This window comes from Neomonachus schauinslandi, chromosome 14, assembly GCF_002201575.2.
Source record: "Neomonachus schauinslandi chromosome 14, ASM220157v2, whole genome shotgun sequence".
In the NCBI taxonomy this organism is placed as follows: domain Eukaryota; kingdom Metazoa; phylum Chordata; class Mammalia; order Carnivora; family Phocidae; genus Neomonachus; species Neomonachus schauinslandi.
In genome coordinates this window covers 17027842-17049693 of record NC_058416.1, presented here as the reverse complement: position 1 = coordinate 17049693, position 21852 = coordinate 17027842, and the positions used below count along the sequence as shown (strand labels likewise).

At 47.9% G+C, this 21852-nt stretch overlaps 1 long non-coding RNA gene across 1 annotated transcript; it reads right to left on the bottom strand.

The window, feature by feature from the left end:
• Positions 1-14950: 14950 nt before the first annotated feature.
• LOC110577129 lies at positions 14951-20239 on the bottom strand. Its single transcript, XR_002480099.1, has 4 exons — positions 19931-20239; positions 16751-16863; positions 15243-15473; positions 14951-15078 (listed from the first exon to the last, which is right to left on the bottom strand). It is a non-coding gene; the product is annotated as an uncharacterized LOC110577129 (long non-coding RNA).
• Between the last annotated feature and the right edge of the window lie 1613 nt (positions 20240-21852).

Below are 21852 nucleotides of genomic sequence, written 5' to 3'. Positions count from 1 at the left end.
AAATGCTGGGTTCAGTGACAGCTGAACAGTGCTGGGTTTGGGGTTTGTTTTTTGTTTGGCTTTTGATCGACATCAGATTCCCTCATCTCAGCAATTCTCAGTGTTTCAGTCTTTGTCTAAAATAATCCTAGATCTTGTTTTCTCTAAATGCTGACAACCACTCTCCGGCATCTTCACGACAGAGTCCCAGGGACTGCTGGTCATTCCCGTCAGCAGGCCCCAGGGAGGGTGAGGGCCAGGACTGGCTGCCTCCTCTAGTCACCCTCCCCTCTGGCGCTTCTCCTAAGTCCAGGGGCTCTGTACCTTCTGTTCCCTTAGAAATTACCTGGATCTGGCTTTTTTTAGTTGTCTGAAGAAAGTAACAGTTACTGTGGATCATTTTGCCACGAGGTTAGGAAGCTAGTTGCAGAGTTTAACAACTGCATTGTGGACATGAGTTACGACGCCTGCCTGTAGTCCAGGGTGTCTCAGTCCCTGTCCCTTGTTGGCCTGCAGGCGAATTTGGAAAGTCTGGATTAGCTTCAGATGGTGTGCTGCGTTTCAGCCGGCTGCCTCTGGAATGGGAAACCATGAGGCATTTGTCTGTTTTAAAGTTGTATTCAGCTTTGAAACATTTTCCGTTATGTACTTCTCTGTAGCCAGTCCTGAACCAAATCATAAGAACGTAAGATGCTTCTTTGATTTTTGTTTACAAGGCCCTTTGGTCGAACATCGGATTTGCCCTGTGGTCGGACAGCAAATGCTCTGAAGTGACGGACACGGGTTATTCCTCCCACGTGAAGATGCAGCGACAGATTCTGAGAAATGGTTGGCAAAATATTTGAACCACTTTTTACATCTCACAGTGTTAAATAGACAACATGTACCGTGGCTGTTCAATCTTGCCAGATCCAGACTGGCTCTCTTGAAAGCCAAGTTCATATGCAGCAAATTACTAATTGTTGTAACAGTTAACTAATTGTTTAACACTTGACTCTAGCATTTTCCTAAGTCTTGTGTCTCACCTCTGAACTTTTAAAATCTATAGAGAGCGTAGGTTAATCAGTTCTCGAGCCCCCTCCCCGCTGTGCTAGCCACCCTCTTCTTTTCCTCTTTCCTCTGCACCGCCCCCCCCCCCCTTCTTGACGGGGAGGGGGTGCTTACTGTCTGGTGCCGTTTCCTGCCTTGTCAGTAGGGGGCGCTGCCGCGCAGGGTGACTGCCTGGTCTGCTCCCTTCCTGGCCCCCAGGAAATCGAGCACTACCTCTTGTCTCCTTCAGGCTTTGGGGTACATCCTGAGAAGTCACGTCAAAACTGCCAATTTCAGGTCTGAGATGCGTTTTTAAAAAATCCTTATAAAGTCCACTTTGTACTTTAGATTTTAAAACTGGGAAGACAATGTGATACACTTTGGACCACTTCTTAATTTATCTAAGCCTTAATGAACAGTGTATATACACTTGCATACGCACACCCCCACCCCAGAGTGTTTTCAGTGTCAGAAACGATGCTGTGTGTAGCATTAGGACGTGAGCTCGTGTCATGTTTTATTTCCGAAAAGGATAGCTTTCTGTCTTTATGAAATGTTCCAAGAAAACTTCTCATTAGACATCTATCCTTGGTGAAAGGTGTTGTGCACAGAGCAACGCATGTTGAAAATGCATGCTTTCTTGTTCGTTGGGCTTATGTTTCTAAGGAGTATCAATAGGAATCTAACAGCATTGGCTACAGACCTCTGTGTCCTGCATCTCAGCCTCGTGTCAGAGCATTGAAAGCCTTTCTGATGACCGTAACCCTGTGTCCGCAGACATCTGTGTTCCTAGATAAGCCAGTTTGCCCTTTCACTCAGACTGATTCCACCTAGATGGTCACGGTGTTTCCTTCATGTTAACTTCACGTAACTTTGTTTATCCTTTGCTACTACTTATGTGAGATGTATATACATATATACGTACGTACGTACGTATGCTGTCCAAATATATATGTATATATTTGTATAGCATTTTTACACCTTTCGAGTAATCTGGTTTCAAAAGGGAGTGAGAGCTTAGTCCTTCTACAGTTTCCTCCAAGCTGTGTCCTGAGATGGCTGACCCTCAGAGCCTGAGAGGGACCCCAGGAAAATGATGCTAATAATGTGTTGGCATTCCGTAATTCAGGATCTTTTACCAAATGAAACATGAAAAAAACAGTGACTTTTAAGGTGAAAAGGGTTTCAAGCATTCCAAATGAATTCTCAATGTTTCATAACTTTTTATTATAAACCCCCCACCTCCTAATAAATACAAAGCCAAGTACTATTTGATACGGTGATTACAAACCAAACTACTTTGAAATTTTTTAAACACAACTTCTGGATAACGCTCCTTTTCACAATCAGAATGGCTTTAAAATATGGTTGAATTTGATACACACAGGAAAAGTTTTGTTTAAGAACAAATCCTTTTTTGCTTTTCATTTTTCTTGAGAGATCTAAAGAGAAATTGTAGATTGTTTTCCTGACAGCGAAAAAGTAATGTGACAAATGAAGTCGTTGTAAAGAAGTGATACAACTTGTCAAATATTTAATAAAGAATTATGGAAGCTGGAACGTTTTCTACATCGAGTATTATGGGTTGTCTGATTTCAAGCTTCTCGGTTAATGCATTGTCTTAATTGTTCCGGGGGATTTAAATGCTTGCAGACGTAGAGCACTCATTTCCTTAATACCCCTCAGAGCCCCACACCTTCACGGCGCCATTGGAGTCTGCCCGAAACACAAGGCTCACACTCACTGGGATGCACATCTGTTCTTAGCCATCTGTCATCTTGTTATTCAGCTTGGGAATTAATGACTTTATATAATACTTGCTTAACTCAAAGGAGTCCATCCCTAGAAAGGCTGACCTCACTTCTGGTTTTTAACCCACCAACCCTCAATTTAATGTGAGTTAAAGAGTCCGTCATACAGTGATCCGAAGGGGTACGTGCACCCCAATGTTTATAGCAGCAATGTCCACAATAGCCAAACTATGGAAAGAGCCTAGATGTCCATCAACAGATGAATGGATAAAGAAGATGTGGTATATATATACAATGGAATATTATGCAACCATCAGGAAAATGAAATCTTGCCATTTGCAACGACATGGATGGAACTAGAGGGTATTATGCTAAGTGAAATAAGTCAATCAGAGAAAGACAAGTATCATATGATCTCACTGATAGGAGGAATTTGAGGAACAGACAGAGGATCATAGGGGAAGGGAGGGAAAAATGAAGACGAAACCAGAGGGGGGAGACAAACCATAAGAGACCGTTAATCTCAGGAAACAAACTGAGGGTTGCTGGAGTGGAGGGGGATGGAAGGGATGGGGTGGCTGGGTGATGGACACTGGGGAGGGTATGTGCTATGGTGAGTGCTGTGAATTGTGTAAGACTGATGAACCACAGACCTGTACCCCTGAAACATACAATACATCATATGTTAATTAAAAAAAAAAGTCGGTCATGAAGCCCAAAGAGGTTCTCAGAAGAACGATGCTGTCAAAATCCAGATCTTGCATCAATTCCCTACAATTTTAACAACTGTAGCCGCCTCAAAAATGTTTCCTCTTTAGTACGAAGCCTCCTCTTAATGGCCTTGCCCTGTCCCATCAAGGACAGCCCCTCAGGGACTGCCAGGAGGTAACGTCCCTGCCGGGCGTGATTGAGTCCTTTTGCAGTTAGCAATAGATGGCGTCTTGCTGGGAAGGTGGTGTGAGCAGCGTGTGAGGTGCTGGCGGGAAGAGCGGCTCCAAACTTGTGTATGTTCTTTCTGAGAGAAAAAGCCAAGTGGTGGAATAAACAGAGGAATAAATCACCCTGTATTGGCTACACAGTGGCTAGGTTAGGAGGCTCGTCATCTGCTCTGAAGACCGTGAGTGAGCCGAGCACCTCGGGCAGGCCAAAGCCCCCAGGCAGACGGCGGCGCCCAGCGTGGGGATCCAAGCTTCTCATTCCCAGGGTTTGCTTCTGAGGAGCCATGGTCAAAGGGCCCCAGGACGTGAACACGAAAGCCACTGGCAGACCCCTCACCTAGGAGAGAACACTTCTCGGAAAAGGACGGTAGGTTCCCAGAGAACTCAGGCTGAGGACTCTCCGTGGGTCTTTAGGGGACTTGAATTGGACAGGAAAACAAATAGATGGTGCGTTGACTTAAGACCCAGTACAGGCCCCTTCATGAGGAGATGGCGGGAGGCTGTCACGACCTGGGGGCGCCCACAGGTGGGGACTGAGTGAGAAGGAAGGTTCCCTCTGTGGAAAAAGGTGAACACCCCCCCCCCGCCCCCGTCACGGTCCTGGGAGTGGGGGGAGGGGAGACTGCAGTTAGGAAGTCTTGGTTTGCTTAGCACAAGTGACTCCATTTTGGACCCGCTGTCTCCTTTTTAATGGAGGTAAAATTCACATACAAGAAGTAAATCTTAAGTGTACATTCATGGAGTTTTGACGAATGCCTGCACCCATGTAACCCAAATTCCCACTGCCCCAGAAAGTTCTTTTGTGTCTCCTCCGGGCCCATCTCCACTCTGGTGCCCTCCCCCCGCCCCCCAGCAACTACTGTTCTGAATTTTTTTTGCACCATAGATTAGTTTAGCCTGTTTTTGGATTTCACAGAAATGGAACCATGAGATTAGTTATAGTGACTTTTTAAATTCTAGCTGGTGACTACATTGCCCTGGAGGCATGAAACCCATTAAGTCAATGGGTGAGAAGCCACGAGTCATCACGAATGAAAAAGATGATCGTCTAATACCCAAATAGTATCCCCCATTTCATATATGACGTGAAAATCTCCACTTTTCAAATACACACAATCACCTTGTAGGAAGTTTAAGCCTGTTGTTTACATACAGCGATCATCTTGAACTTACAGGTTGAAATCCAGACATGTTCTGCTATAGTCCATCACCAGTGCCTCGAGATGGAGAGGGTGGCCTGGATCATGCCCCAGTTCCCGGGCCCCCTTCTTCACGAATGCATCCTGAGGAGGGAAGAAAGCAAGGGTTTATCAGGGCAAGTTAATGCTGTAACAAGGAAGCCCAAGTGGTGACTTAATATGATAAAGGTTTATTCCTCATGGGTCTGTGTAGGTTCAAGATGACACTGCTCCAGGAGTCCCTCAGGAACCCAGGCACCCTCCCTCACCGCTCCACCATCCCCTGGGCCAGGGACCTCTGCAGTCCACAGGCAGAGGCTGAAGGGAACCTGTGGAGAACGGAAGGACGGCCAGGTCAGGACACCCCCCTGAAAAGCCAGCCTGTCCTCGGGAACAGCCCCCACCCTAGGCCCTCAAAGGAAGCCATACTGCCTCTCCGCCTGGCAAAGGAGAGAGCTCTCTCCACCCTCAGAAGCAAAGGCATATCTTCCAGATACCTTCCAGGGCAACACAAACATCCCTTTGGCCAACAGAGCCGAAGGACCAGAAAGGACCAGAGACTGAGGGCTGGTGTCTCTGCCCCCAAGAGGTATTCGATGGAGCACCAGGATGTTGTTATAGTTTTTAAAGAGTTTCTGTTTGATAAAGGATTTTAGATATTAATGTATAACATATTTAATATTGTGGCAGAAAGTTTGGGTTTGGGATTGGTCTTTCCAGTCCTAGTTACTTAGCTCTCTTACAAATTCTAAGGAGTCCTCCGCCAGTAGGGGCTTCCCACTCTCTCCCCCACCCTCCCCACCCTCTCTTGCCTTCTTTGCTGTCTATATTGACTTAGAAGATCCTTGCTTGTTCATCAGTTGGGATTATCATGGGGACTTGCCCTCCCCAGTGTAATGAGTTTTTAAACAAAATTCAGGCCTTTGAACCCTGGACTCCAGTTAAAAAGTAACAGGCTGGCAACTGGATCAATGAGAGACAAATATTAGCTGTGGAGGCTGGAGAGCCACGGCATTGGGAAATATCCCCTGCTGGTGACATGGAAAGAGCAGTGGTCATACCCGTCTTGAGGGTCTGGGAAACCCAAGGGCCCCAGGGACCTTGGGCCAGTCATTTTCTTGCTCTACGAGGTGAACGCTGAAGCCACCAGCCCTTAAGTTAGCTTCCAGAACTTCCTTTAGTCAGGACGCCTGCAGAATCCTCCTGAAGGGTGTGTCCTCTTTGTTCGTCTCCCCTTCCCAGCCAGCCTGCACTCCTGTTAGGCTGCCTCCAGCAAAGCTCCGAGCACCTCCCTCTGCTACACGCGAAATTCCCCAGTCCCCATTGTACTCCTGCCTGGCGCTCAGGCCATGTCGGGTGTTTGGGCAATAGGACAGCGGTCTCTGTGGGGCCACTTCTAGCCCTTCGCCAGTCTTCATCCTTCCCTCGTTGTGAGGTGTTCAATGCTACAACTCTTGCTTGCTTCTTTCTTGAAATGCTCTTTGGTTTCCATGACATTTCACCTTCCGGATTATTCTCTCCCTCCCCAGCTTCTCCTGCTAGTTTTTCTCCTGCCCTAAATGATGTTCCCCCATAATTTGCTCTTGGTTCTCTCTCTCTCCCCCCACCACCCCACCCACCTCCTTCTCCTCTTCCTCCTTCTCTTTTTGTGGCTTAAAGTCGTCACCTCTGTGTGGGCAATTACAAATCTACCTCTTACCCCCTCCCAGAGGCCTCGACTCTCCTAGCCAAAATCTCAACACATCCCAATCTAAACTCACACCACTCTCAAACTTCTTCTCCCTTCTTTCTAAATTTCTGGGAATTGTACCTTGGTTTCTTCCAGGCATCCACATTGGAACTTCATCTTTGTGCTTCCATATGGCTTTGCTCCCCAAGTCCAAAGAGGGACAAAGTCCAGTTTTCCATTCGTTCAGCAAACATGCACTGAGCAGCTACCATGTACCACGTACTTGTAGGGGCTAAGAATACAGCAATTACAAATGATTAGCAAGGCAAAAATCCTTTCCATGAGGAAATATCTATTCTAATGGAGGCAAACAAATAGGAAACATATACATAAATAAAATGTATGTTACATTAAATGTTGATGAAGCCACGAATGGAAAGCAAGCAGGGGAAGGATTAAGGCAGCGTGGGAGGGTCCACATCTAGACGGGGTGGGTCAAGGTGAAGACCTCACGGGGCTGAGAGAATGAGCTCTGTGGCTACTTGGGGAAGCACACAGGGGGATGGAGTAACAGAAACACAAAGGCTCTAAGCAGGATTGGGGAATAAGGTTGAAGCCCTTTTGAATATGCTAACGTGAGACGCCTGTTAGACATCCAAGTGAAGAGGGCAAGTAGAAAGTTGAACACAGAAGTTCAGGGAGAGGTCCAGGCTGGAGATATCAATGTAAGTGCCATCAGCATGTCGATGGCATTTAAAGCTCCGAGACTGAAAAGGAGGGCCCCAGGATCATAAGATGAGACTATCAGGATTGGAGTGGCCCAGAAAGCTGGGGGCGGGGAGGGTGGAAACCAGGAGCCAGGGCGGTCCCAGAAACAGGAGAGGAGAGCTTATTTTTGAAGGCGGGGAGACCATGGGTGTCAGTTACAGACAGTCCCAACTGTTCAACTGCATGATCTTTCAACCTTACAATGGTGCAAGAGGGATATGCGTTCAGTAGAAACCCTACTTGGCAGTTGGCATGTGGATCCTGCCAGGGACCAGTGACATGCGGTGGGACCCTCTCCTGTGATGCTGGGCAGGGGGACAGCGACCCGGCTCCCCATCAGCCAGCGAGCATGACATGGGGGTCAACGACCGACCCACCGCCAACCATCTGCCCCCCACGCGGTGAGGGAGTCAGCTCCGTACAGGAGATGTCAGCCCCTGATTGTCAACCAGGCTGTGTGTGCGAGGACTGTGCCCAAGTGCAGGCTCAGGTCGGTGTTTGGAGCGCGGGTAAGGGAGGCCCGGCCAAGCTCCGATGGTCCGTAGCTTAGTGCAGTAAGTGGGTTTTTGACTTAATGATAACCTCAACTCCTGCTGGGTTTATCAGGACGTAACCCATCGTGAGTAGAGGCAGATCTGTACTACGGTTGGTCTGCAAGTTGAGGACTGAGGCATGACCACTGGGACTGGCCCGGAGGGTGACACTGGTTGATCTTGGCGGGGGGGGGGGGTGGCACTCACGGAGAGCGGGGAGGGGCAGAGGACAGCAGGAACACGCTGACCAGCTCAGGATCTGCAGCCCCACCTCCACCTGACTAGCCTCAGAAACGTCCGTCCCAGTTATGACAGTAACCTCCTGACAGTGCACCCCCTTTCCTCCTCGCCCCATTCCCAATCCAGTGCACACACAGCCCAGCTCTACTCACCACTGTCCCCTGCAGAAATCCTTCAATGGCTGCCAGTGGCCACTGGTGACGATCTCAACCCCTTAGCTAAGCACTCCAAGCCACGGTCAGGCTTCAGACTCACTTCCACTTCCTTACCCTATATTCACCTTCCCATAGACCATCTGCCCACACACCTCATGCTTTCCTCCCATCTTGCCTTTGTTCACCCTGTTCTCTCTACTAGAAGGGACCTTCCCACACATCCGACTCTAGTCAAAATTCAGAGTCCATCTCCGATGTCACCTCACCACTCAAAGCCCTTCCTGGTGCCCCCAGCACGTGAAAGTTCCGCCCCTCCTCTGAACGTGTGGCATTTGGCCCCTTTCTGCCTCTTGTCGTGGTGTTTGTGTACTGGGCGCCTTCCTACACATCACCATAAGCCACCTGATGGCACAGGGCTTCATCCATGCCCGCCGCACCCTGGATGCTCGAGAAAGCTGGTCTAAAAGGAACTGGACGGGTCTGGGGAATGGGGTGAAGCTGCTGGTTACAGTGAACTTGGAGGTTGTCTGTGGATTTCAGTTGCGAGAATCCTCACTGTTTCCTGCCTCTGTCCACTCCTGAATAATAACCAAACATTGGCCAGGCTGCTGAGCGCCTTCCACCTTGTGATGCTGAAGAGGGACCCAATTGTCTGTAAAAAAGGCATTTGGGGTCTGGAAAGAGAACAAGAGAGGAAACAAGGAGTCAGCCAAAGACATCGAAACCCAAAAATGGCCTGCTAAGTAAGAGAGTCACACGGCCTTGGCACGAGCGAGGGTTTTGGTGCTGCCAACTCCCCTTGTTGCCTCAAACAATAGCCAATGAGCAATGCAAGTGTTGCCTTTTTGCTCTGCTTCCCATCCTTTTGGATGTGATCTTCAAGCCTCATAGTATAAGCCACACTTTAGTTCTTGAGAGATGGCAGTCTCCTTAGAGGCCGGTGGGCGTCTCGGCCACACTCGGCTGTCTACGCAGAGGTGCCTGGCAAGTGACTTCTGGTGGCTGCTCAGAGGTGTCCTCTGGGTGCTGACCAAGCTCTCTGCTCGTGACCATAGGCAATTTGGACCAATGTGAGATTTGGGCTTGAATTATCTAATAATTATCTACTTTTCTTTACTTAGAACGTGACTGTTCTCCCTTGTCACAATATATCCCCTGTGGGGTCTTTAACTCGTGTACATTGGGAGCCAGATGGCTCATAACTCTATCCAGGCCTCCACATCCTCCCCTCTTCTAATAACTCGGTTGGAGCTGCCAACGTGTCTTTCTCACTGTCCTTGCCTCTATTGAGCCTGGAGGGCTGGGTCTGGTGGAGCATCCTCTCCTTTCAATATTGTACAGGGAGAGTTTTATCTTGGGGAAGGAGAAGGAAAAGAGAATCTCAGGAGTGAAGACATCAACTCATCCCCCCATCCCCAATCTTGGAAAGTTCTTTTATTAAAAGACATGCCAATGCCCCAGAAATGCTCCCTCTTTTTCTAAACCCTGCTCAAAAAAATGGATCATGGAAGAGTCTAGCTGTTCAAAACACAATCTTCCCAGGCCCTGCTCATCCCAACGTGGGGACAGCCTACCCAATTGCAGTCCTGGCCCCAAGGAGGAAGAAAGAAAGAGCCACATGAAATTAGTTTTATAGACCCACAAATGTCACAGAGTGGTGGAGAATGTCACAGAGACTAAGAAAGATGGCTACAGTTTCCCTACAAGAAAGCATTCATTCATTCATTCATTCAAGTAATACTAACTGATCATCATTTATAACAAACATTTGCCCTTAAGATTTTCATTTAGAGGCAAAGCAGAAGAGAAAAGCCAATAATCAGAGCAAACGTGCTGCAGATCTGCAACCCAAAACTCCTGGGACCAGCTGTATTTTGGAAGGCAGATTTTTTTTTTGTATTTTAGAAAAGCTTGGTATCCTATGCCCCATATAACGTGCTGGTAGAGTCTGGGGCAGCTGCTGTCATCACACCATTAATATTTCTACAGCCATTTGAATACCTACACCAAGTGGAATAAATAGAGACTATAAAGAGCCTCATGTCAGTTTAGGTCGGGGTTTTGCCATCAAATGCCCCCAGTGAGATTGCTTTCTTCTTCTTCTTTTTTTTAAAGCTTATTTATTTATTTATTTATTTATTTATTTATTTACGTCCTCTCTACACCCAGCGTGTGGCTTGAACTCACGACCCTGAGTTGAAGAGTCACACACTCTTCTGACTGAGCCAGCCAGGTGCCCCAAGATTGCTTTCACATTTATAAAAGCTGAATTTTGGAATGGCACAGAAGGGCTTGTGCCCCTGCCCAGAGATCTGTCAACAAGTCAGGTAAGGAGTTTTTCTTGGAGGAGGTGCTGCTTGAGCTGAAATGTAGATCAACTGCTCAAGAGGAAGAGCTTGGCAGCGCACACCAGACAGCCAACTGCAAAGAGTCAGGCAGGCCACAGGGCAGCCAGGGCCAGCCGCAGGGGAAGCAGGGTCCTGCTGGCACAGCCAAGAACCCTTCACCCAACGCCACCCAGAAAGTGGAACCCTGCACACTCCATTTACACTCTTCGCCGGGGGAACCACTAGTTTATTTGAAACACCCCATTTGCCAGGCAGTGTTCTAAGCTGCTTTAGAAATAAGAACGAAGTTAATCCTCCAAACGGCCTTTCTAGCTAAGTGCATTGTTATTCCGATTTTTCGGATGGGAAAAGGTGAGGAGAGGGTAAAGAAGATCTCATCCAAGGTCACAGAGCTTGTGAGAGACAGACCAAGACGTCTGGCTCCAGAGTTTGTGCTTTTAACCGGAAAGGAACACTGCCTTTGCTTTGACTCAGGCATCTGTCCCAAGCTTCAGCCTCCCTCCACCTGCAGCCACCACAACGCCGAGACTTTGGCCACCCAGAGTCCTGAGGAAGCATCCCTGGGAGTGCAAATCACGCCGTGGTCCCCCCCCCGCCCGTGGGGACTGGACCATGCAGGGTGGGGCTTAGAGAAGGAGGGAAGCTTTGGTCTTTCACCCCTGGGGGCTGACAGCCCCGGAGAGAAGCTGACCAGTTTGCAATCAGCCTTTTGGCCTTGGGGTTCAAAGCCCATGTTGCCCTGCTTTTTATCTGTGTTATTGATTATCTATTTCCAGAGTTTGTTTGAGGAGATGGAGCCAGGAATCTGGGAGAGGGGGTTGGAGCCAGCTGACTGGATGGCCAAGCTTGGTGAGCAGTTTGCCCTCTTCTTGTGTCAATTCCAAAAGGCAGGGTTTGGAAATAGTCAACAGCGAGCTTTTCTTCATCTGCACATAAACAGCCGTTCACCTGTGTTTGGAGAGAGTTGGGCAATGCTGAAGGGAGTTGGGTCAGGAGAAAAGTCGACTTTGACTTTTAAGTCTCTAAAGCTGGCTTTGGTTTCCATGTTTCTACCAGCACACCTACAGCTCACATCAAAAAAGAAATGCTCCAGGCGTCTGTTTCCTCCCCACCCCCATCCGCCCACCATGGAATTACCAGGGGCATCAGAGAATGTTCTGGAACACTCTGCCTTCTCCCCTTACACTGGGTGTCTGTCATCGTTGCACACACCGTCACCAAGCAACCTCTTTTTGATGGCCCCAGAGTTCTTGTTCAAGGACAACTGCTCTCTAGCTTAAGCCAATTCAGAGCTGACTGGAATCACACATGTAGCAATAAAGGTGGCCAAATGCCATCGGTAGGCATAGCAACCATCTACTCGGAGAATTTTTAAAATAGAGAAGGAACATTAGAAATTATTTGCTCCAAACCCCTTGCTTTGCAGAGGAAGAAACTAAGAGTTGAAGGCGGGGTTGGGGTGGGGGCCATCTTGCCCAAAGTACCCAGTGAGCAAATGGTGGCAATAAATCAGAGCCCACTCACCCAAACCCCAGGTGGTTGGAATTTTCCCACCACACTCTTTGGTCTCTTATTGGTCTTCAAAGCTTTCCAGTTCACATTCTCAACCATCCATTCAGCCTTTTATTTATTCTTTCTGGAGTATTTTCTGTGTGCTAAGCGATGGGCTAGAACCTGGGGACGAACCCATAACGAGATTCATCCCTTCCTTCAAGGGACATAAGAACTCTTCATGGTTTCTCCTTCCTTCCCTCCCCTTCCCTTTAGAAATGGCACTGGGTGTGGTGTCACCCCTAATGAGTGGAAACAGAATCTCTGGGCTTGAGGTCCAGGCGTCGGTAGCTTAAAAATCTCCCCAGGTCAATCGAGCTTGAAGGCATGGCTTTGATGAAGTCACGGACCCCAATTATACTTGATTTGTCTCCTCGGAGCCTCTCTCCTGCTGCAGAGGGGGAAGCGCCTTGTCACATTGTTACTCGCCCTCACCTGTTACCTGTGCAAAAGGAGGCCAACGCAGCCTCCCAGCAAAAGCGTCTGGGGTCTGAGGCCACTAAATAAATAATAAAATAAAATTTAAATGAATAAATAAAAGACTTCCTGCCATAGGCAGCTCTAAAGGAAAAGAGACAAATGAGCTGGAAAGGTAGCCGGAGTTTGAAACGTGCAGAGTAGATTCGGCAGGGCCAGTTCTTGGTACTTGCTTTCTCCTTAAAGGGAACTGAGCCACAGATCTGTTGAATTGATTTGGTAAGTGTGTGATGTGGTGTCAGAAAGCACCAGGCAGCTTCCTGTAAAATCACTGAGAGGGTTCACGAAAGTCAAAAGTATGAAATAAATTAGCGAAGGAATGGGGTTCTGGTAAGATCCCTGCTCTCCCCCTGAATGCAATCTGTCACTCCAAATGACTCACGCACTGACAAGAAAGACTAAAAATATTCAAGCATGACATTTGCATCTATTAAATAGTCCTTCTGTCGCACATCGTTGGAAATTGGGTTTTCTGAAGGTTACCGGGAATTATCTGCCTCTGCGGCTGGGTGTTTGTGACTTCAAAGTGAACTGCGGCGTGGGAGATGCTGCGGTGGCCTCAGTGGGCCTCAGCACCAAGTCAGCTCCTTTGCTGGTTTATTAGCAGCATCTGTAAGACTCAAGTACTTTTACCACAGTGTTGCCGTTAGCCTGCCCCAGGGGGTGTCGGGGCGGGGGGCGTGAGTGCCAGATGACCAGGTGTCCCGCTGTCTGAGCCAGGAGCGGGGCAGCTGTATGCCAAGCTCGGAAAAGCAGCTGGTTTTTTTGCTCCTCCTTAAATAGGCGTCAGGTTTTCTCCTAGGTGCTTACGGTGAGCCAGGTCTGGCATGTGGCTTCTCGGCTAGTGTCACCCAGGACAGATCAGGGAATTCAGAGCCCCTCGTTCTGTAAATCGAGCCTGTCGTGTGTCTGACTCTGGTCTATGCCCAAGCAAAGCCTGGGCCATCGCGGACCATCCCCCTCTGTCGTAAGAGCCACTGAGCAGCACGGGGCAGAGGGACTAGAGCTCAACCTCAAAGGGGACCAACTGTTGGATTTCTGCCCCCAAAGATGCAGAGGGAGGAGGAAGTCCTTAAAAGGACGAGAGCGAGGCAGTTGGAAGAAATGGCCCATCGGGAGGACCTGGGACTCCACTGTTCCCAGCCCTCCTAGACAGAGCACAGACTTCCCCCCCACCTCCCCCCACCGAGCCGGCCAAGTTGAAGTCACCAGCGACGGGGAGCAGTCTGGCTCCGGGGCACATAGCTGTCAGAAGAGTTTGAGTTCTGACAGGACAATGGCCTTTAAGAGGCAGGGGCTGTGTTTGGATTAAGAAAATTCTGGAGATGCACTCTGGAGAACTGACTTGCAGATTGACTCCAGCCAGACACACGGCTCCAGACCGGAGCAGGGAGTTGCGTGGTAGCGTTGTCTGAACTTGCAACAGGTGGACGAACGGATCCAGGGACCTAGTTACACAAATTACAGCTCTCCCTTCCAATGGAACGCATGGGGGCTGGAAGCGGTCCACTGAGCAGTCTCATGGGGTGTAAACATAATGTCCCCCCAAAATCACTGCTTGCAGCTGGCCTGTATATCATCTCCCTTTACTTTCCCTTAAGGCCATCTTGAGCAGATTTTGCAAATTTCCGTTATGGAAATATGTTCAGTCCTCTGTAAAACTCCAACCCCTCTAATAACTCACAACATTCTATTACTGAGCCAAGGAGAGTAAAGAGTCTCTCTGTGCACTGATATAAAGTGATCTCAAAGATACACTGTGAAATAAAAAAGCAAGGTTCAGAAGAGTAGATATTATGGCCCCGGTGGTTATATATACATATACATGTGTCTGCGGTCGTAGTCTATACGAGAAATGACTAACAGTGGTTGTCTCGGGGACGGGCTGTGGGGGTCCCACTTTCACTGAAGGCCTCTCCGAATGGTTCAAAGCGGGCGCCCAGTTAGAGGTAAGCAGCTCCCCTAAGCTGGGAAAGTAGAGAGAAAGCCAAATTAAATGGGCCTTTACATCCATTTAGCAAAAGTAAGCAAGGAGATGGTCATCAGCAACTCGGGGGATAGCAGAGAAAGGGGGCGCCGGAGCCCGCCTCGGAAACCCAGTGTTCAGATACCAAGTCGGGAGCCGTGCAGCACCCGCCTCTAGAGGACAGGTTACGATGAAAGGTGCTAGCGAGTTAACATCGTCAAAACCAGAGGAGAAGAAGCGCCGATGGAGGAGGGCAGAGGCGGAGAAACGCTTGTATCTAGAACTTCGGGCACAGAGTCCACTGTCACGCTCACGTACCAATCCTTGGCCGTATATGCTGCCTCATTGCGACATCGCAGCCTCTTTGTGGGGGAGGACACCCAGGGCAGGGAGGGCCGGACTTACGTTATGGAGCTGGTGCGTGGCAGAGCGGGGGGCTGCACGCCGTTTCTTTTCTAACTCTATCTTCCACACACAGTCGTGGACGTCACGTGCCCTGCGGGGAACTGTGAGCCACTGGATGCCACGTGAATACAGAGCAGCCCCCACCACGTGCCCTCTCTCCACCTAGCCTCCCACCAACTGCTGCATGCTGCCTTTTAGAATTCCAGTTTTGAGCCATGTTGATATATCAACTCCAAGAAGTGTCAGAAATCTTACCAGATTTGCTCTCTGATCCTTTTCCATTCTGTTTTATTGCTGGAACTATGATCAATTAGCCCATTTTGAAGTGCTAATGGATGACTGGGTCATACTCTCCGCCAACATACTGGAACTTAACCAGGAGCCTTTGGAGATGAAGACTTAGCTGATTTGTCTCTACGACTCCCCAAACCCCAGGCACCCCTCGTCCTTCTCATGGCAACCTCCGTGAGCAACATCCCAGGTGTCCTGCCAGACAAGTAAAGACATAGCTTACTCTTTTCCCTGTTTTTACTGGAATGGGAGTAGGTTATACACACAGCTGAGTATTCTGGGTTTTTTACTTAATAAAACTTTGAGAGTATTCTAAGAGTTTGGGGTTTGTTTGTTTGTTTGTTTTTTCATTTGTTTGTTTTTAAATAGGCTCCACACCCAGTGTGGAGCCCAAACCCAGGGCCCAAACCCATGGCCCTGAGATCAAGACCTGAGTCAAGATCAAGAGTCAGATGCTTGGGCGCCTGGGTGGCTCAGATGGTTAAGCGTCTGCCTTCGGCTCAGGTCATGATCTCAGGGTCCTGGGATCGAGTCCCGCATCGGGTTCCCTGCTCAGTGCAGAGCCTGCTTCTCCCTCTCCCTCTGCCACTCCCTCTGCTTGTGCTCTTCTGTCTATCTCTCTGTCAAATAAATAAATAAAATCTTTAAAAAAAAAAAAAAAGTCAGATGCTTAACTGACTGAGCCACCCAGGCACCCTGTGAGCTAAGAGTTTTTAAAGAACAATAGATCTTCGATGGGACGCCTGGGTGGCTCAGTCCTTAAGCGTCTGCCTTTGGCTCAGGTCATGATCCCAGGGTTCTGGGATCGAGCCCTGCATCGGGCTCCCTGCTGGGCCGGGAAGCCTTCTCCCTCTCCCACCGCCCCCCACTTGTGTTCCCCCTCTTCCTGTCTCTCTCTCTGTCAAATAAATAAAATCTTTTTAAAAAAACAAAAACAGTAGATCTTTGAGATTGATTCATAGGTTTGTTTAAAAGAAAAAAAAAAAGAAAACCCAACACATTTCACATTATTTTAATGGCTCCAGAATATTTCTATGAATATACCTTATGTTATTTGACCAGTGCCTTTCTAATAGATATTTGGTATGTTTTTAATCTTTTGCTATATGAGCAGTACTGCAATTTTGCACATATCTGTAGGAGAAATTCCTAAAAGTGGAATTGTGTGTCAAAAGATATGGTCATTTGTAATTCTGATAATTTGCTTTGCAATCTGTACCGATCTATATGCTCATCAGCAGTAGATGAGGGTGCCCGTTCCCATACCCTTGCCAACACTGTGGAGAGCTTGTAGACTTCTACAGTGGACAAGAGGCAAGAGGGTCACCAGCGTGGGATGGTTAGGCTCCGTGTGGTGTCCTGTGGCAGCTTCTGGTGCTTGAAGAGAAGCTTAAAGGCACTGGGGGTTGCCCAGGAGAAGAAACCTGGCTGCCCCAAGAGACATTAGAAGCCGTGAAACCAGTTCTATCCACCTCTCAGTCCTGTCAGGGCGAAGACAACAGAAAGGCTCCGTGGTCCCCAATCACGTTGAGGTTGGTGCCAAGATACATGTTTGCGTCGTGTTGAGGGGAAGTAAAATCCAGGCCTGTGAAGGAATTGCAAGTGCTCAAAGGTGATTGCCCAGGTTTGCTGATCTCCATGCATAGGTAGCTTCTTGACTGTCTAGCATACAGCGCATGAGGGGCCAGGAATAGTTAGTTCTCTCTCTACCAGCAGGGGTCTAGTTTCTCCAAAAAGATTTCGAGGTCTGAGAGGAGGCTTCCGTCTTTGCCTACCCCTCCCCTCACTACAAATCTGCAAAGGTGGTCTAATGAATTGAAGCCCCCAGTAATGGCCTCTAACCCCTGTCTTCTGGTGTTCTGGTCAGTAAAGACAGGCTTCTCTTTAGCTTTCTAAAGACAAGGCTGGCTGCTACCCTCGTTCAGTGTCAGGCAATTTGCTGGCCATGTTCACTCTACTTTTTGGGACTTAGATACCAGTGTGAAATGTCAGGTGGGGAAACTGACCCCTTCCCTTCATGATGCTCTTTGTCTCTCCTGAGGGACCGGCAGAGACATGGCCTGTCTTCCCGGCGGGGAATGACCCAGTGACGGACCAGTGTCTGTAAACAGCTAAGGGATCCTGATCTTCTCTGACAAATCCTCGCTGCCCAACCTGGCTAGACATACGCAGCCATCCATGTGACCGACATTCATGGGAGGAGAAGGGAAGCAAGGAAGTAAGGAGCAGAGGATGGGAAACTAAATATACTTGACCCGGAGTAACTGAATCAGAAAGCCCCAATATCAGAGCTTCAAGGGGATTATGTCAACCAGTCTCTGAGGGAGTGCTCCCACTGAGGAAAACGGAGGCTAGGCAGGTGGGGCAACTCGTCCCAAAGCAAAGTCCCCACCATCCGGAGCTGATCTCCATCTGATCTGGGATGCCTAAATAGGGAGGTTTATGAATTTCATAGACTTTGACCTTTCTGCCTTACAATGAATGACTGAAACATTCTCCTTCACTTTGAAGTTTGCTATGACACCAACCCAGTGGATGAATACAGGCACAGAAGGTTTCTGGAAGGTCTGGATGCATTTCTCATTTCCCAATCAAGCCAAGCTTGGTGGCACTCGGTGGAGCCTCCCTTGGGTGTTCCCTTGGCAGATAGGTCCCCAATGGGAGTTTTGTGAGTACCTTCCAACATGATAACCATTAACAACAAAATATTCTTAAGTCCTATTTATTAAGAAGAATACCCTTCAGGATGATTTCAATTTTTTTTAAAGGGCGTTGATAGTCTAAGTAAGAAAGCCCATACCATGTATTACCCACGAGCTCTGCGTGATGCTTCACCTCCTCATGCTTCTCTCACCAGCCAGCTAGGTCCCAAATTCTTTTTCATTTAAAAAAATATTTTGGCTTCTGTTTCTATTATTGGTAATTTTATCACTGAGCTTTCTCTGCTGTGCAGGTCAGGCTCAAATTCCAACAGTTGGCTAATAGCCACCAAACAGTGGTGCCATTCCAGAGCCCAGAAGCATTACTCTGACATCCTAATAACATTACAGAGGCAATTATCAGACAGAGATCTTTAAATATATGAAAACAGAGTCCATCACATAGGCACAGCCTATAAATCAATGTTGGACACTGAATGGTTAATATGTTGATGATATTGGTTATTAATATATATACTCTGAATAATATCTTATGATTTTAGCAAAGGTTATAATTTGTCTTCCAGTCGAGCTATTTAAATGGCTTTCTTCAGTCCACCAAAATACTTCCTGAAATCCCACCAGCAGAAATCGAGTTCTTTGTGTGAATGTTCACCCGCTTTGGGGCTCCTCTTTCAACACGCACATCCCTGAGGAAGGCGTGGCAGGCATCTTGGCCCCGAGTCCTAAAACTCAACCTACTCTCCACCCATACTTCTTATGTTCTACCTAACACCAGCTTTCCTCCAGTGTTCCAGTCACTAACCACCTGTTGACTGGCCTCAATCTCCCACCACAGGGTACATTTTTTGAGGACAGGGACTATGTCTGTTTCATTCATGAGTATCTCCAGGGCTCAGAATGGTGCCTTGCACACGAGAAGCATGCAATAACTATTTACTGAGTGAATAACGCATCCACCTACTGATCCTTTTCCCTAGACTAGTAAATATAAGGACACCTTTAAAAAAAAAATCCACAGACCCCCCCACACACACATAATAACAGGTTGGACTTTTAAGATCTATTGGTTAAGAAAATGCATCATGACCTAAGTTATGTTGAATTCAGTAGAACATTAAAATAAATTTCTAGTTCACCAATCACAACAGCACCCATACGTATTCAGAGGCTTGGACTTTGAGACTTTCGCTGCCTCTCATGTCTGCAGCCTAGAGGGGAGGAGGTACTGAAGGCAGAAGAGAACTTTCCAAAGCTGGGGCATCGGGTCTCACAGTTTTGCCAGGAGAAGGTCCTGTCCCTAAGGTTTGGTGAAAAGTAAGAAAGAGGCTGAAAAGGTGGTTAACAATGTAGTCAATATCTGCAAAAGAAATTCATGCCCCAGAACACAATAGTTCTTATTCTAGTGGCTGGTCACCATTACAGTCTAATGCCGACGTGGAAATAATCAGCGTCTCTGTGTATCCCGACTCCTGGGAGCAGAGGAGGGCCAGGAGCACAGATGGGAATGTGGGCTGCAGACCGACGTCTCAAAGAGTCTGCAGCTCCCACGACTGGTCTTCAGATCTGTGGATCTTTGTCATCTCTGTTCACTTTTGGTGCCCATCCCCACAAGCACATTGCAAGGCAGCTCGGAGTGGAAGGTGCGCTAGCTGGTGCAGGCGTCTTGAGGCAGAGATCACAAGAGATACCCAGAAACTTCTATCCAACTCTGGCACCAGCTCTGCTGGCCCCACCGTGGGCATCTCATCCCTCAAGTGGGCTTCGCCAGAGCCTCCAAACTTGCTCTCTTTTCCTTCCCCGTACCCCTCTTCTCCCCGCCCACTAAGTGATCCCGTCTAGATAAAATTAACACCCTTCAAGAGCTTTCCAGTGCTTAAAACAAAACGAAACAAAAAAGCAAAACAACAGAACAAAAGCTTCCCAGTGCTGCTGGGATAAAGATGAAACCCACCTTTGCCCCCAAGTCCCACAGGATAGCACCCTGCCTACCTTGTGTCCTCAGTGTGCGCCTTTTCCCACTGGTTTCGGTCCAACCACATGGGCTCCCCTTCTGGCCCCTGCCTCAGACATTCACACGTGCTGTTCCCTGTACCTGGTATCTTTCCAGCCCCCGCTGGTATCTAGACAATTCCTATGCCTCCTTCAGCACTCAGGCCAAACATGGCTTCCTGGAGGAAACTTGTCATGACCCCACTGCTAGGTCAGGCCCCCCGGGATCTCCCCCCCGACACCCCTGCCACAAGCAAACACTCGGAGCCGTCTGCCTCCCTTTGGGATGGAGTTAAAGCTCCCCTAACTCCCACTCTGACTGGCCCCCGGACTGCTGAGTGTCAAGGCCCTCTGCTTCCCATTGGAGGTCACTTCTGCCAGTGCCGTGACCTCTACCAGCAAGCCGCCGGCCTTTGTCTGTGCAGAAATCCTAGTCCTTTGATGTCTCACTGCATCTGTCCTCAGCTTTTGGACGAAGAGACCACGTCTTCCCTCATCCGTTGCCAGGTTCAGAGGCCTTGGAGCTCTGCTTCTGATCTTCCAAGAAATTAAAGAACAGCCAGGTAAAGCCCAAAATGCAAAAGCTCCCTACCCCACCTCCCAACCCCTAGCCCACTCCCCCCAGGCCCACCGTCCATTATGTTCTTTGTATCTTTCAGGAAAGAAAAGAAAAAGTAAACTATTACCACCAAATAAATACATATAACAAACACACATAAGTATTTATTCAGATCCTTTTTATGTACACCAAATGTGTTCTGATGTATTTTGGACTTGGGAGGCATGGCATTAGTTGCCATCCCTACCCCAATTCCCAGTCTTTTTCTGTTTTTGTTTAAATGTCTGCACGCTATTGCATGATACAGCTCTATGATTACAGTGCTCTATGATACAGCTCCAATATGTACCTACCCACTCTACCAGAGATACTTCATTTGCCTCAGTTTTTTGCTCTTACTGTGCTGCAATGAGTGTTTTTATAAACATGTCTTAGTATCCTTTTGTGAATATATCTATACAGTAAATTTGCATTCACAGCATTACTGGACCAAGAGGGACATACTTCCAATTTTAACAGATATTGTCAAATTATCCTTTCCAAAGTAGACCATGAACACTTCCGGCAACAAGTGTTTGAGAGCGGCAGGTGTCCTGCAGCCTGACCAATACTGGATATTGACCAGCCTTTTCATTTTTACTTGTCCACTCACTGAGAATTGATATCTCATCTCCGTTCTACAATTATGAATGAAGTTAACCACAGTGGTTTTCTTCCTGTAAACTCCATGTTCATATCCTTTCCTGATTTTCATGTTGAATTATTCAATCTTGATCCAGAGGAATGCTCTGTAAAAGGGAGAAATGGGATTGTGTTCTGTGTCGCTAATATTGGGGGGTTTTTTTTGTCTTCTGACTTTATTATTTTAATCATCTACTGTTAGAAATTATTGAGTTTAGGCTTTGTGTGCTGCTGAGAAGGCATTCCCTGGCCCCAAATTATATGTATTTTTAGAAATTTTCGAGAGCCAGACACTTGCTGCAGACAGTTATAAAGATTCAACCTAGTGTCTAGTGCTCCTCGGCCCCTGTTGGGACATCACAGCTCTAACACCATGCTGAGAGCTGATCTTCCCTTTGACAGTCCTAGCCGGGATTTTCCCCTACTCACAAATTCAGCCAAAGTAGCCAATACACTTGAGGTTAATTCAATTGATTTTTTTTCCCTGGTTCCAAACTCTTGTCTGGGTTATTGATTACTTTCTGCTGCCCTTTATGCAACCTAGATTGAAGAAGACATCCCATAAACACAGGTCTAATAAAATCCTATTTGAATGTCGTCCCTAAAACTTTTGGAGGAAATGACTTCCCTAGTTGTCTTTGGTCTTCTGCGTGCAGCACTTTTAGCTGAACCACTCCGAAGA